The sequence below is a fragment of the Heloderma suspectum genome, chromosome 10, assembly GCF_057233095.1.
Source record: "Heloderma suspectum isolate Gila_16-S chromosome 10, 16-S_ref, whole genome shotgun sequence".
NCBI lineage: Eukaryota > Metazoa > Chordata > Lepidosauria > Squamata > Helodermatidae > Heloderma > Heloderma suspectum.
This window is the reverse complement of record NC_139467.1, coordinates 33,873,124-33,887,384: the sequence shown is the minus strand read 5'-3', so window position 1 is coordinate 33,887,384 and position 14,261 is coordinate 33,873,124.

Below are 14,261 nucleotides of genomic sequence, written 5' to 3'. Positions count from 1 at the left end.
CTCCGAAGCCCTTTCCCACAGGCTGGTAATCCACAGCCTGCCTTAAAGCTGTTTATGACAGCTAGATTATGTCATCCTGAAAGATGAGATATGGGCGCTGCCTTGAGTCTCCCAGAGGAGCTGGAATGTTGGGGCCTCCCTCCTTACACTCTGCAGCAATTAGTTTCTCAGGCTGGGGTATTTTGAACAGAAGAAACTCCCCTTCTCCTGAATGTGTGTGTGCTGGCCTGTTAGCTCCTGAGAGGGGAGAGAGGAAGTGCCTGTCAGTTCATGAGCTAGAGGTGAGCATCTAGCAGAAAAGCTTATAAGATCCAGTCCACAGGCTTTGCGCTTTGGTCTCGCTTCAAGGGGCAACGTGCACACAGCCAGCTTGAAGAGATGTGTGGCTCAAGGGACAGCTTCTGTCTGTCATGGGGACCAGCTATGACAGCTTCATTAGCTGGAAAGAGGTGTGAGCTTTCTTTGCATGTATATTCTGCATCTATTTTCTATCAATAAACTATAATCCTTTTGCACAACTGGCTTTGTTTCATCTTGGTAATCAAAAGAATCTACTTTGACTGGGACCTGACAGAATCAGAACCCCAGATTAATACAAACTTCAGTGTAAGATTCTGATCATGCAGACCATGACTTCAGTATCAAATCAGCCTTTTTTTTCCTTTTCTTTTTCTCTTTCTCCTATTCTCTCCCACCACTGCCACTACCTGTTTTGTGTAACGACTTGCCTGATTAAGAGATCTGAAGATCTCAAAAGCTTGCACATTTTTGTGACCTTTGAGACGGCTTCATCTGAATTTGGGAATGTTTTTTTAAAAAGGGTTCAAGTGCACACACAGGTGATAAAAATCACAGGGTTTCAGGGTCTCTCATAATTAAATTTCTCAAGCAGCAATCCTACACCCAGTTACTTAGAAGTAATTCCCAATGAACAGTGGGTGGAGCTTCCAACTTAGGAAATATGCAATAGCATTGGGATGCAAGTTGGGGAACTGGGAGAAGCATCTTGTCGCTGTACATGCATAGAAATGCACATGCATTAACACCTAAAGCCGCCATGCTATTTTACATGCTGCATGCAGCTGGTGAGTCTTCATTTTGAACGGTATAAAAATAATATATCATAGTACACCTTCAGTGAAAATAACAGACACCCTCCTTGCTTTTCAGTCTGAGCAAGGCATCAATTGCAGAGTAAGGAGACAACCCTATACATGTTTAGACAGAAATAAGTCCTACAGCTCCCAACATTCCCCAGTCAGCCATGGGAGTTGTAGGACTTTTTTCTTTCTAAACATGCATAGGATCGCACCCTAAATGAACTGCAAAGCAGAGAAAAAGCAACTGGAGAAACATGTGTTTAAAATTCTTTCAAATATTTCTATGCTGCTTTCATCATGGAACTCAAGCAGCTAATGGCATAGAAACGCACATGAATACACAAGAAAAACAGTATCAAAATAACTTAATAAAGTACTATAATAATAACCTCAGCAGTCAGGGAAGACGACTGCAGTTGAGAAAGCCCAGCTCATCAGCTATATATATAAACATATCTCCATCAGTTCAGCTTCCCTCAGTCGCCTTTTTAACAAGCAAACTTTTCACCTGACATGGGAAGGTATACAATAATATAGCAATGGGGCCATAATGGCCTCTGTAGAGATGCCATTCCGGTATGTGTGCCTGGGCAATTAGCAACATTCACCGGCTCACGATCTTTAGCACCGGTGAACCTACAACCCAGCTCTGATACTGAGACCCCTCTCTTTTTAAGAACTACCTGTCCCCACCTCCCTTGACAACATACTGAGAGTCACCAATTATACCTCATTGGTTTCAATGAGACTTTCCCCCATTTAAGTGTGTGTGTGTGTATATATATATATATATATATATTAAATTTATTACTCGCCCATCTGACTGGTCACCCAGCCACTCTGGGCGATGTACAACCCACCATAAAACAATTTAAAACAATAAAATTTTACCATAAATTTTTTTTTTTTAAATACCCTAACCCACCCCAAATGCCTGCCTGAACAACCACATTTTTAATGCATGACGGAAGCTCATTAAAGAGGGGGCATGACGGAGTTCCCTAGGGAGGGAGTTCCACAGAGTGGGGGCCACCACAGAGAAGGCCCTCTCCCTCGTCCCCACCAGTCTAGCTGTCCTGGCTGATGGGACAGAGAGAAGGCCATCTGAGGCTGATCTTGTTAAGCGGCCTGTCTGGTGTTGCTGGAGGCGCTCCTTAAGATAGGCTGGGCCGGAACCATATAGGGTTTTAAAGGTCAAAACCAACACCTTGAATTTGGCCCGGAAAACAACTGGTAACCAGTGCAACTCCTTCAGCACTGGAGTGATGTGATCTCGCCGGCGGCTGCCTTTAATCAGGCGAGCCGCCGCGTTCTGTACCAGCTGCAGCTTCCGAACCATCTTCAAGGGTAACCCCACGTAGAGCGCATTACAGTAGTCTAAACGAGAGGAGACCAGGGCATGTACTACCGATGGGAGCAGATGGTCGGGAAGGAAGGGGCGCAGCCGCCGTATCAGATGGAGTTGATACAGTGCTGTCCGGCTCACAGCTGACACCTGAGCCTCCATGGACAGCTGGGAGTCCAAAATGACCCCCAGGCTACGGACCTGGTCTTTCAAGGGTAGCCGTACCCCATTCAACATCAGGTCAACATCCCCCAGCCTCCTCTTGTCTCCCACCAAAAGTACCTCGGTCTTGTCAGGGTTGAGCTTCAGCTTATTCCTCCCCATCCAGCCACTCACCGTCTCCAGACATTTGGACAGGGATTCTACGGCCAACCTTGGTGAAGATTTGAATGAGAGGTAGAGCTGCGTGTCATCCATATATTGATGACACTGCACCCCAAACCTCCTGATGATAGCCCCCAGTGGCTTCACATAGATGTTAAAAAGCATCGGGGAGAGGATGGAACCCTGTGGCACCCCACAAGTAAGTGGCCATGGGTCCGAAACCTCCTCTCCCAGTGCTACCCTCTGGTACCTGCCGGAGAGGAAGGACCGGAACCACCGCAATACAGTGTCTCCAATGCCCAACCCCTCCAGGCGGTCCAGGAGGATACCGTGGTCAACGGTATCAAAAGCCGCTGAGAGGTCGAGGAGAACAAGGAAGGAGCATTCACCCCTATCCAGAGCCCTCATATCATCCACCAAGGCCGTTTCTGTCCCATGCCCAGGCCTGAAGCCCGACTGAAATGGGTCTAGATAATCAGTTTCTTCCAAGTGTGCCTTCAACTGCACCGCCACCACCCGCTCAATCACCTTGCCCAAAAATGGCAGATTTGAGACTGGGAGAAAGTTGTTCAGAACTTGAGGATCCAAGGAGGGCTTCTTTAAGAGCGGTCTTATCACTGTCTCCTTGAGGGCTGATGGCATCACTCCCTCCTCAAGGGAGGCATTCACCACCGCCTTGATCCCCTCACCCATTCTCTCTCTGCAGCTCATAATGAGCCAAGATGGGCAAGGATCAAGTAAGCAGGTGGTCGGCCGTACAGATGAAAGCACCTTGTCCACTTCATCAGGAGGAAGAAGCTGGAACCGATCCCACAAAACTGGTTTGCTACAGGCTGCCTCTTGCTCACTAACTGTATCCACAGCATGCAGAGTAACACACCTAATCTGATCCATTTTATCTGCAAAGTGCCTTGCCAAAGCCTCACAGGAGGCCTTAGAATGCTCCAGTGGTTCCGGAGCCACAGGACCAACCAGGCTCTGGACCACTTGGAACAGCCTCCTGGGGCAGCACTCTGCAGATGCGATGGAGGCAGCATAATATTCCTTTTTTGCTACCTTCACCGCCACGTGATAGGCTGAAGATATAGCTCTAGCCCGTGTCTGATCGTCTTTGGAGCAAGACTTCCGCCACCGGCGCTATATATATATATAGAGCGCCGTATATATAGGCTTGCAGCCTTAAAGTGACACATCTGTAAGGCATCAGGTTGGAGGATGCTTGCTTATGGAAATACTCCCCATTCCACCACCTTATTTATTTGATTATTTATGTATTTAGTACATTTATATCCCAAAGTTCCTCCAAGGAACTCAAACATAAGTTCTTCCCTACTTTCCCCAACCATCCTCTGAGGTAGGTCAGTTCTGAGAGATAGTGGCTGTCCCACAGTTATCAAGTGAACTGCATGGCTGAGTTGGAAATTTGAACCCGGGTCTCCCAGGTGCTAGTGCACACGCACGCATGTGTGCGTGTGCATCCATGTCTATAGCCATATCTATATCTCCAGGCATTCCAAACTGCCGCTCCTGCTGTCCATTTAACAGCACAGCTACTGACGAGGGAGGAAGCCGAAATGTTTAGCTCAAAATATATTTTTAAACATACTCTGTTGTTAGTCTTTCTGATATATTTTACCTTCAGACTGACTGCATCCACAGTGGATCCAGAGCCTCCTGGTTGCTTTGCTGCTGTGCTGCTTCACACCTACCTCATATCTATGTTCTATAAAATGTGCTCCAGTCCAGAGCGAATTTGGGAGGGGGGGTGTAGTGTGAAGGACCCACAAACCTCTGTGAATGACCAATCACAACTGTGCAATAAAAGCCTCATGTAGAAATGCTCTAAGCCTTAGGAGAGGATTTCAACCTTTTTAAAATGGGGAAAATACTGCACAAAAGCTGGGAAACCACCAAACAACTGGCTGTCAGGGAAAAGGGGTGTGGACATCTAGGGAAACCTAGAGGGGTATATTTGGCCCCCAGGAAAGCCAGATTTGGCCTCTGGGCCTGAGGTTCCCCATCCCTGCTGTAATGTCATGTATAACTCACCTGACATCACGTTGGGCATTTTCCTGCCCCCTATCAGCAGCAGCCAGTGACACAGAATAGGAGGGAAACGCAGGATGTTGTGACATTAGAGCTCCATTAAGAAAATAAAAACGTAAGAAGAGCCATGCTGGATCAGACCAAGGGTCCATCTAGTCCAGCATTCTGTTTACACAGTGGCCAACCAGCTGCCCACGGGAAGCCCACAAGCAGGACATGAGTGCATCAGCACCCTCCCGCCCACGTTCCCCAGCAACTGGTGTACATAGGCATATTTCCTCTGATACTGCAGGTAGCACATAGCCATCAGGACTAGTAGCCATTGATAGCCTTTTCCTCCAGGAATTTGTCTGACCCTCTTTGAAAGCCATCCAAATTGGTGGCCATCACTTCATCCTGTGGTAGTGAATTCCATAGTCTGACTATGCGCTGTGTGAAGAAGCCCTTCCTTTTCTCTGTCCTGAATCTCCCACCAATCAGCTTCATGGGATGACCCCGGGTTCTAGTATTTTGAGAGAGGGAGAAAAAGGTCTCCCTATCCACATTCTTCACAACATGCATAATTTTGTACACCTCTATCACGTCTCCCCTTACCCTCCTTTTTTCCAAGCGAAACAATCACAGCTGTTGTAACTTCTCTCATTGGGGAGATGCTCCAGCCCCTTGATCATTTTAGTTGCCCTTTTCTGCACTTTGTGTGTGGTGATCAGAACTGTACACAGTATTCCAAGTGCGGTCGCATCATAGATTTGTATTGGGGCGGTATGATATGGGGAGTTTTATTCTCAATTCCTTTTCTAATTATGCCTAACATGGAGTTTCACTTGTGCCTCCTCCATCACATATATTGAGGGAGAAGCAGGATGCCCACCGGCCATGCCCATGACAGCAGCACATTTAGAAAAACGTGGGAAAAGACATTATACACTCACATATGGTTCCTCAGTGCAATTTGGAACCCTGATCTCTCCAGGCTTCCTGGTGGTGCAGAGGAGCCCTGCACTTGTAAGCTGCACACGCGTAGGCCCCCTTCACATGTTCTGCTGAATGTGTGGTGCAGACACTAGGAACATGGCCATCAGGCATGTCAGTAATGGGGCAGGGCAGATGGGCATGGTCCCACTCCCCTCTACACATGCTCACTAACAGGAGGAGTGCACATGTTCTCCTAACATGTTCACACCTTTCAGTACACCATGTTATGGAGAGAGAACTAGACACACAGCTGCCATTTTCAGCAGCAGCCATGAATTTAGGGCAACATCTCTTTCCAGCCTAGTATGCTCAGAACAATCTTTTCTCCTGCTCTCGTCAAAATTTATTATACGTTAGCCCAGTTGCTTTTTAAAATGCTAATCCTTGCTCGTGGGGAGAGGCCGGAGGGGGACAGTCCTGATTGATTTCTGCGCTCTCCGAGCTGGTTGCCGCATCGTCATGGTCTCCCAACCTCAAGCTGCTATGACACTTCGGAGAAATATGTTCTGCTACGCCCACACACTATTAGTGCCTGAGCTGGCATATTCAATATGGTCAGGGGAGAAGTGAACGTCCAGCAAAAAAGGAAGCTCCCAAAGGAAGAGAAGCACAAGAGCAGGCTTTGTAAGGGGGCGGAATCCCCCTTACAAAGGGATTGAATCCCCCTTCAGAAATACAGGCAGCTTGGCTCAAAAATATTTTGGGTGGGACAGTGAGAAAAAATATTTTGGGTGCCCCTTCATCAGGGCAACAGTGTGCATTCAAAATACAAGTTTTCAATAAGCAGAACAGCAGAGCCTTTTATTCAAGCACGCCTGTCTTTTTGATCTCAGAATACATCCACATCCTTCAACTTATTCTCATGCCACAGGGGGAGAAGAAGTAAAAAAAAATAAATCCCCGACACTGGCAACAGCAGTACATTTGGGATCAGCATGAGTACATTTGGGGGGATGGGATCAGCATGAGAAGAAGCTGTGCAGCTGAGGCTCATCCTCTGGGCACACAAAACAAAAGAAAACAAACCTATGAAACCTCTGAAGCATCAAGTACTTGGCATGCACCTTAAAGCGATCTAAAAGGTCACAGGTTAGTTGGCAGGGAAGAGCAGCAGGGATGCTCAGGGAGGTGTGCGAGCTGTATATATGTGCCAGGCTGTATCGCTTGGTATTCTGACTAGTAACCTTTTTTTTTTAAAGATCTGCAGAAGAAAAAGAGGAGTGAAGGGAGAATTGGGTGGGGGAAAGAGAGAAAGAGGCAGAGAGAAGAAACTGCATGAAAGAATCGAACCCACCTGCTCCCTAAAGTAAACAGTGTTGTGATATATATAGCTTAATGACAAGGCAAAACACAGAAAACTGTATAAGAGAAGGAGAGGGAAGGCGAACTGGGAGGGGGAGAACATAAACCACAAATCCACAAACCGCCCACTGCATGGAGATTTATTGTGGGTGGCAGCGGGGGGATTGTAACAAGACAGCAGAGAAACAGTCTGGACTTGGTCAGTTGTTGGCAACTGCAACACCGCCAGCAATGCCAATCATTTGGTGTTTTGTTTTATCCCCCCCCCCGCCCCCCGATATACAGTATCAGCTTGGAAAGTCCAATATATACACAGAATCTCAGCCAATGCTGTTGTGGTCTACAATAATGATAAGCCAGAATCAACTGTTAGGAGTGAGCAGGTGCTCAATCCGCCAGATGTTATTTAGCCAGGGTGCTTTGGAAAGTAATGAAAGTTCTGACATGCAGCGTGGGCAGCCATCTAGTCATTACTTGCTGAGATACCTACTCATGAAACAAACAACAAAGCTCCAGAAAGGAGCCTGGGCAGCTATAGTTCATGGAGGCAGTGGTGCAGCTAGGGAATTTTAGACCAGGGGTGGACAACATGCAGCCCAGGGGCCAAATATGCCCTCTCCCCCAGCCATTTCTAAGCTAAATTTGACCCTTTGGGAGCGCCATACTAGCTACAGATGCCATTTATTCCCTAAGTTTTTTTTCTTTTAAGTTTGGGGATGCCTGGTAGATGGTGGCCTACGAGGTGGGGGGTTCTGAGATCGAAAATGGCCCCCAGGTCTCCTGAAATCGCCCACCTCTGTTTTAGACCATGGACATAATGGTCATATGGGGTGGGGTGTGTGGGGGCCTTTAGACAGCCTGCCTAGATTCACATGCCGCATCTGGTATGGTGGGCACTCCTTCGTCAACCTAGTCTGCTTGAGCTGGCCTGGGGTGGAGGCATGCTTTCTCAGTCCCAGCCTGCCCTGCTCTTCTCCACCTGTGCAGGTTGAGAAGCTACTGCCCTGTTTCACCCCCTTCCCAACCAGCCATTTTGCCAGTGCTAGAGAGAGGACATGTTCCAGTTGCCTAGCAACCACTAGGCTTCCTTCTTTACTATGTAGGCCCACCTATGTACTACTTTGAAGATGTAGCTTATGTTACATCTTTCGTTCTTACTTACTCTAAAGTAAGTGCAGGATCCCCAGTTTGGAACAGGACCCTAGTATTGGGGGAAGGAGGGCTTTAACCCTTTCTTCCCCTACTGTGGTCCCAATTTGGATCGGGGTGGGTAGGGGCTATGCCTATAATTTTCATTGCCAAAAGGTTTTTGATTTCAGGCGCCCTCCAGATGTTTTGGACCTCAACTGCCATCAGCTCCAGCCAGCATGGCAGCCAGCGATCAGGAACGCTGGGAGTTGTAGCCCCAAACATCTGGAGGGCACCAGGTTGGGGAAGGCTGATTTAGGGTAAAGAAGAAAAGAAAAAAAAAGATGTCTTCCAAGTAACATAGTTTTTGAGTCTACATGTTTATGAGCAACCACATATATCATGGGCCAGCCCAATGGCCCATCTATTGTGTGCCTTGGAATGGCAATGGCTCTCCAAGGTCTCATGCAGGGGCATTTGTTTGTGTGTGTGTTTTAAGGATTTATATGCCACCTTTCTAACCAAACTTTTTCCTAAGGTGGCTTATAATCAATGGTTTGGATCCACTAAGTCATATAGAGTTGACCCACTGAAATGTATATTGGGTAGAACAAAAGGATCAATAGCTTGACTCTGGGAAATGAAAAAAAAACTTTGGGGAGTTCCTGGTCATTTGACTGGGTTAAAGCTAGTAAACTCGAATATTGCAAAGCCATTGGATGAAAGCCAAGTAGATATAGGTATGCAAAACAAAAGGTATCACAAGGGTTGCCTGGATGGTACTTTAACCAGCAAGATTGCATCTCAGTGATATCAAATACAGGGGAAAAGTGGTGAGGGGAAAGTTGAATACAGAGAGAGTGGACTAGGGCCTGCATCAAGGGTAGGCATGGTTGGGCACCTGCCAAGGGCCCACACCCCAGTATGGGGCCCACTGACAAGAGCCTCCTGCAGTTGCTCCTCCTCTTCACCATTGCAACCTGCTTGTTCACCTGATCCTTCCTGCGGCCCAGACAACAGTAGTGGTGAGAAGGAGGAGCAGTTAATACCACGGCCTACTTGCTCAATGGCTCTCTGTTTGTCAAGCAAGTAAGCAAGTGGTAGCAATGATGAGAAAGAGGATGACAATGGTGGTGAGGAGGTAGGCTCACTGAAGGGGACCCATAGAGGGTGTCTTGCCCAAAGGCCTTGAAAAACCTGGAGTGGACCCCTCCTTATAGTGATCAGATATGGGGCCAGACTTTAACATCAGTTTAGAACTGGTCCCAGAGGTGGACACTAGAACTTCTCCACCCTTCAAACATGCTCAGAATGGTAACACATAAAGATGTTTCATATTAGCATCTTCTCAAAACAAAACAAAGTATGTTGTTGTTTCTCTATTTGCTTTGCTCCATGACAATATTATTCACAAGCACAATGCTTTTTCCTCATCCTTCCAGGTGCCAAGGTTGCACACTGACTATCACTTCATTGCAGCAAAAGTTAAAAGCAGCTTGCACACAGCTAGACTTTTACATTACTGTCATCCATTTAATTCCGTCATGGCTGCTCTGATGTATGCTGAATTCAGTGGTTCCTTGGGTCTATCAGGGCCAGATTAACAGACATCGAAAGGAAATTTGGATTAGGATACAAGCCACCTCTCATCAGCAATATAGGGTTCATAATGGTAGTCTGCTTATGGAGCTGTTGTAAGAAGAGACATCCACCCACATTTGAAGTCTTCAATGAACGTTCGTAAGTAATCTCCTGTGGATGCTGCTGATAACAGATTCATGCCTGGATGCTCACCTGAGCTCTGTTGGACTGGTCAAATGTATTTATTGGAGCATAGGCTTTTGTGTACAAGGGCTCACTTTATCAGATACACGAAGCATTCCTCAGGGGACAGACAGCTCACACTTCGTATTTTGTATATATTTGTGCTCTGTAGACATACTGGTGCCTTTTATATTTCATCACTGTCCACAGTTGGTTTTCCCTATATCTGTGTATTTGTCCTAAATAAAGATACATATGCACACATACCTCCGATATAAACTGATGCAATATATCGAGAGAGAGCCAGCATGGTGTAGCGAATCAGAGTAGTAGGGTTGGAAGGGGCCTACAAGGCCATCGAGTCCAAAAGTGGTTAGAGTGTTGGCCTGGGACTTGGGAGATCCGGGTTCTAGTCCCCGCCATGAAGCTCCCTGGGTGACTTTGGGCCAGTCACAGACTCTCAGCTTAACTTACCTCACAGGGTTGTTGTTGTGAGGATAAAATGGAGAGGAGGAGGATCATGTAAGCCGCCTTGGCTTGCTTACAGGAGGAAAAAAGGCAGGATATAAATGAAATAAATAAATAAGGCTATTAGGGCTTGAATTGGGAAATTTTGGGTCTGTGCTCAGCTGCACTGCTTGGGCAACAGCACATTGCAGCATGTGCCTAGGTAGGTTAACATTCTCAGGCCCCACTTACCAAGTTTGGCCATTGTAGCCTCCTGGACTGGAAGGACTTTAAATGGGCTTCCTGTTCCAGTTAAGCCTTGCTTGAGTGAAAAGATCTTCCTTAACTCTTGGTGTGTCCCTGTCTCTTGGTTGTCCTTTAGACTTCCTGGTTTGGTCTTTGTTCTTGACTTCTGGCTTGTTTCTCGATCTTGCCTCTTGTTCGTCTGTCGGTTCTGGCTCTGTCCCATGGCTCCTTGTTCCTGCCTGGCTCTCCTCAGACCGCTGCTCACGGCCAGGCCTTGACCATGGCCTAGCTTCTGCTGTGCAATAAACTTCAATATACCTACCTACCCACATAAACCTACTCACTCTGCATTGGAGACCCAGCTCTGGGTGCTTTCCCCCACGTCTTTTCTGAGAGTGTCTACTAGGAAGAGGGCCTTCTTGGTGGTGGTGGTATCTCTCCCACACTTGTCACTTCATTAGGTTTTACCTTAATGGCTTTTTTAAGTGCCAAGGAACAACTTGGTGGTTCATCCAGGCAGGGCATTAGGCAAAGTGAGACAGCTGCCTCAAGCAATAGATGCTCAGGGCTGGGAAGTGGCAGCAAAGTATTGTAGAACATACCTATGTGTGCCATATGGCCTAGCCTGAGGCCCGTAAACTAGTCTGCTGCCCTCAGGTACAGCAGAGGATGCTGTCCTATCATCAGTGTTGAAGTAAGATTTAACTGCCAGAGGGACGCCATCTTGTCCTTTGCCTCAGGCAGCAAAATGCTTTGGGGCAGCATTTGGTACTGTCTGAATTATGCTGCTTGACTATGATGGTCAGGGCTGGATGCAGACATTTTGCTGCCTGAAGCAGAAAATTCAACTAGCACCTCTTACCTTCCCTGGCAGTAAAAACACCACAATAATAAAATAATTAATTTGTTGCCCTTCCATGACACCCAGAATCAACTACCTCACTCTGCCTAATGAGAAGGTTGGACCTGCTGATGGGGTGCTTTATTACTTTGGCCCTATGTAATACTTTAGGGTGCAATCCTATGGACTGTGCCCTCACTGCTTGGAAGCCCCCGAACTCAGTGGCTTCTGAGGTTCCTCTGACCTGCCGGGCTGAAGCCAGCAGCACAGGAGGAGCAGTGGAGGCGATTTTCACCTTCCCACCCTGCAATCTCTTGTATTTTCGCTAGACGGGCTAGATGGAGTGGGAGGGAAAGAGGCTGGAGGTGGCTCAGGATAACTTGTATCCTGGCCTCTCTGGTCTCCTCCCCTCCCCGCCCACTGGAACGTCCCCTTTCCCCCTCCTCCAAGGTCGCTTTTCTTACTTTGGAGAAGCAGCCAGCACAGTTCTCTCCACACTGGCTGTGAGGGGGAAGGTTCTGGGAAAGTCGAAATCTCCGACTTTCCCTTCCAAGGTTGGAGTGCTGTCTCCAACTTCTGAGGGATTTCCTGAGCCATCATATAGTTCCTGGGACACTCGCCCAGGGAACATAGGATTGCTCTCTTAGTACTGTTTATTTTTATTGTATTTTTAACTGTTGCAGGCTGCCCCAAGAACCTTTGTTAGAAGGTGAGATCAAAATATTACATATGTATGCCAACTGAGGAGGACACTTTATGCATCTCAGGGAGTGGGCTGTAGTCTATGAAAACTAATGTCTCAGTAAATCTGTTCATCTTTCAGGTGGTACAAGATTCTTTGTCCTTACCTGTGATTAGATCAGGAACAAAGCCTAGAAATGTGGTATAATACTTGCAATGTACTGCTGAATTTGGAGATCAGCAGCTATTTGCTACAACTCTTACCTAGTAAGCCATACTTAGTAACTGTGTATGGAACTGAGAATCTTAGAACTATTTTGAGATTCTGAATACGTCAGTATTTGGGGAACGAGCTGTGCAATTAAAAGCAATGTATAGATGTTTGCATCTAAATATGAAAATAATGTGCTTCTGTGGTCATGTATGGAATAATAATAATAATAATAATAATAATAATAATAATACAAACAATGTTAGCAAACCAAATGAGTTACTCACTTCCCGCTGGGTTTGGCAGCCTGCCTTGCCTTGCCAAGGTGTGCTTTTGGAAGGTGCAATTGAGCTTTGGACACTCCCATGTCAGAGATCAAGCACAGGTAAACTAGATATTAATGAACACAAGGTGAAACAAGCACGCACATACTTTTCCAGTGCTGAATTTCTACAAGGTGAGGTGTTGGAGTTGTATCATGCCTGGAAGTTGCATGAATTTAATTGAATTGTTTCTATCCTGCCATTTCAGTTTAAGGACATCTCCAGAGGATTGTACTGGGAGGCTCAAATGGGCAGATGGGGGTTATTCCCTTAAATATCCTGGGCCCAGGCTGTTTAGGATGCATCAGCCCCCTGAACTAATTCCAGACCAGAGAACCTCTGCTAACTAATGGAGCTCTTTCAGCATGGATGTAACATGATTCCCGCAGCTGCTTCCAGCGAATTGCCAGAAATTACTCCTGGTTACCTGTGAGTACATCTGAGCAAAGGCAGGCTGGCTTGGGCTGCAAAGAGTGTAAAACGAAGCTTCTGTGTTGCCATGCCAGGAGAACCTGACCTCCTAAATATCTTTCTGTTAGATTGCTATATAGGGTTGCCAACTTTTGAACAGGCCTTCATAGCTGTACCATTAACAGCTTGATGTGCAAACACTAGTAGGTGGGAATGTTTATCTCCATGCTGTGAAAAGCTTCATCAGTAATGTTTGCCAGAAAGGCATCAACACTAGTTTGTAGCAGCAAAAACAGCAGAATCTTGTGGCACCTTGAAAAAGAGTAATGGCAGGGCACACGGGCCCTCTGTGGCTAATGGTGACATCATTTTATTTTTTAAACCAATGGTAAAGGCTCATCACTGAGAGGGCTGGGTGGCTGCAACAGCCACTACCTCCTCTCACTCCTAATTCCTCTAGGCCCCAAATTCTTCTAGGCCCATGTTGGCTAGGGGATGCTGGGAGTTGTAGGACTTTATTCTGTCTAAGCATGGATAGGATTGCACCTTTATTGTGGTGGATGCTTTTGTGGAGTAAATCCCTATTTGTCAGATGCAAGGCTGGTTATTTATTTAACTATTTATCCTCATCATCAATTGCATTTCTTACTGCTTCCTAGCCGAGGTTTATATAATTATTGTTATACTGCCCTTCAATCATATTCCCAGGGCAGGTTACACAAAAGAATGAAACCATTAAAATATAAATACAATCAATAACATAAGCTAAAAGCCACAAAAGTATAACAGCGTAAGACAATATGTGGCAGTAAAATCCCATCTAAACAGATTGGGAAAGTATACCAAGCCTTTGCCTGGTGCTGAAAGGACCATAAAGTAAGTGCCTGGTGGACCTCGCTGGAAAGAGTGTTCCAGAACTGGGGTGCCCCCACTGAGATGGCCCTCTCTGTGGTAGCCACATGTCTCTCCTTGGACAGCACTTCAATCTCCCTTGAAAATCTTAGGGGACTTGTAGGCCTTTCTTCGATCTAAACATGCATAGGATTGTGCCTTTAAGTATGTATGGAAACAGGTGGTCCTTCAAGTATTTTGTGGACTTTCCTGTGTCATATGGAAG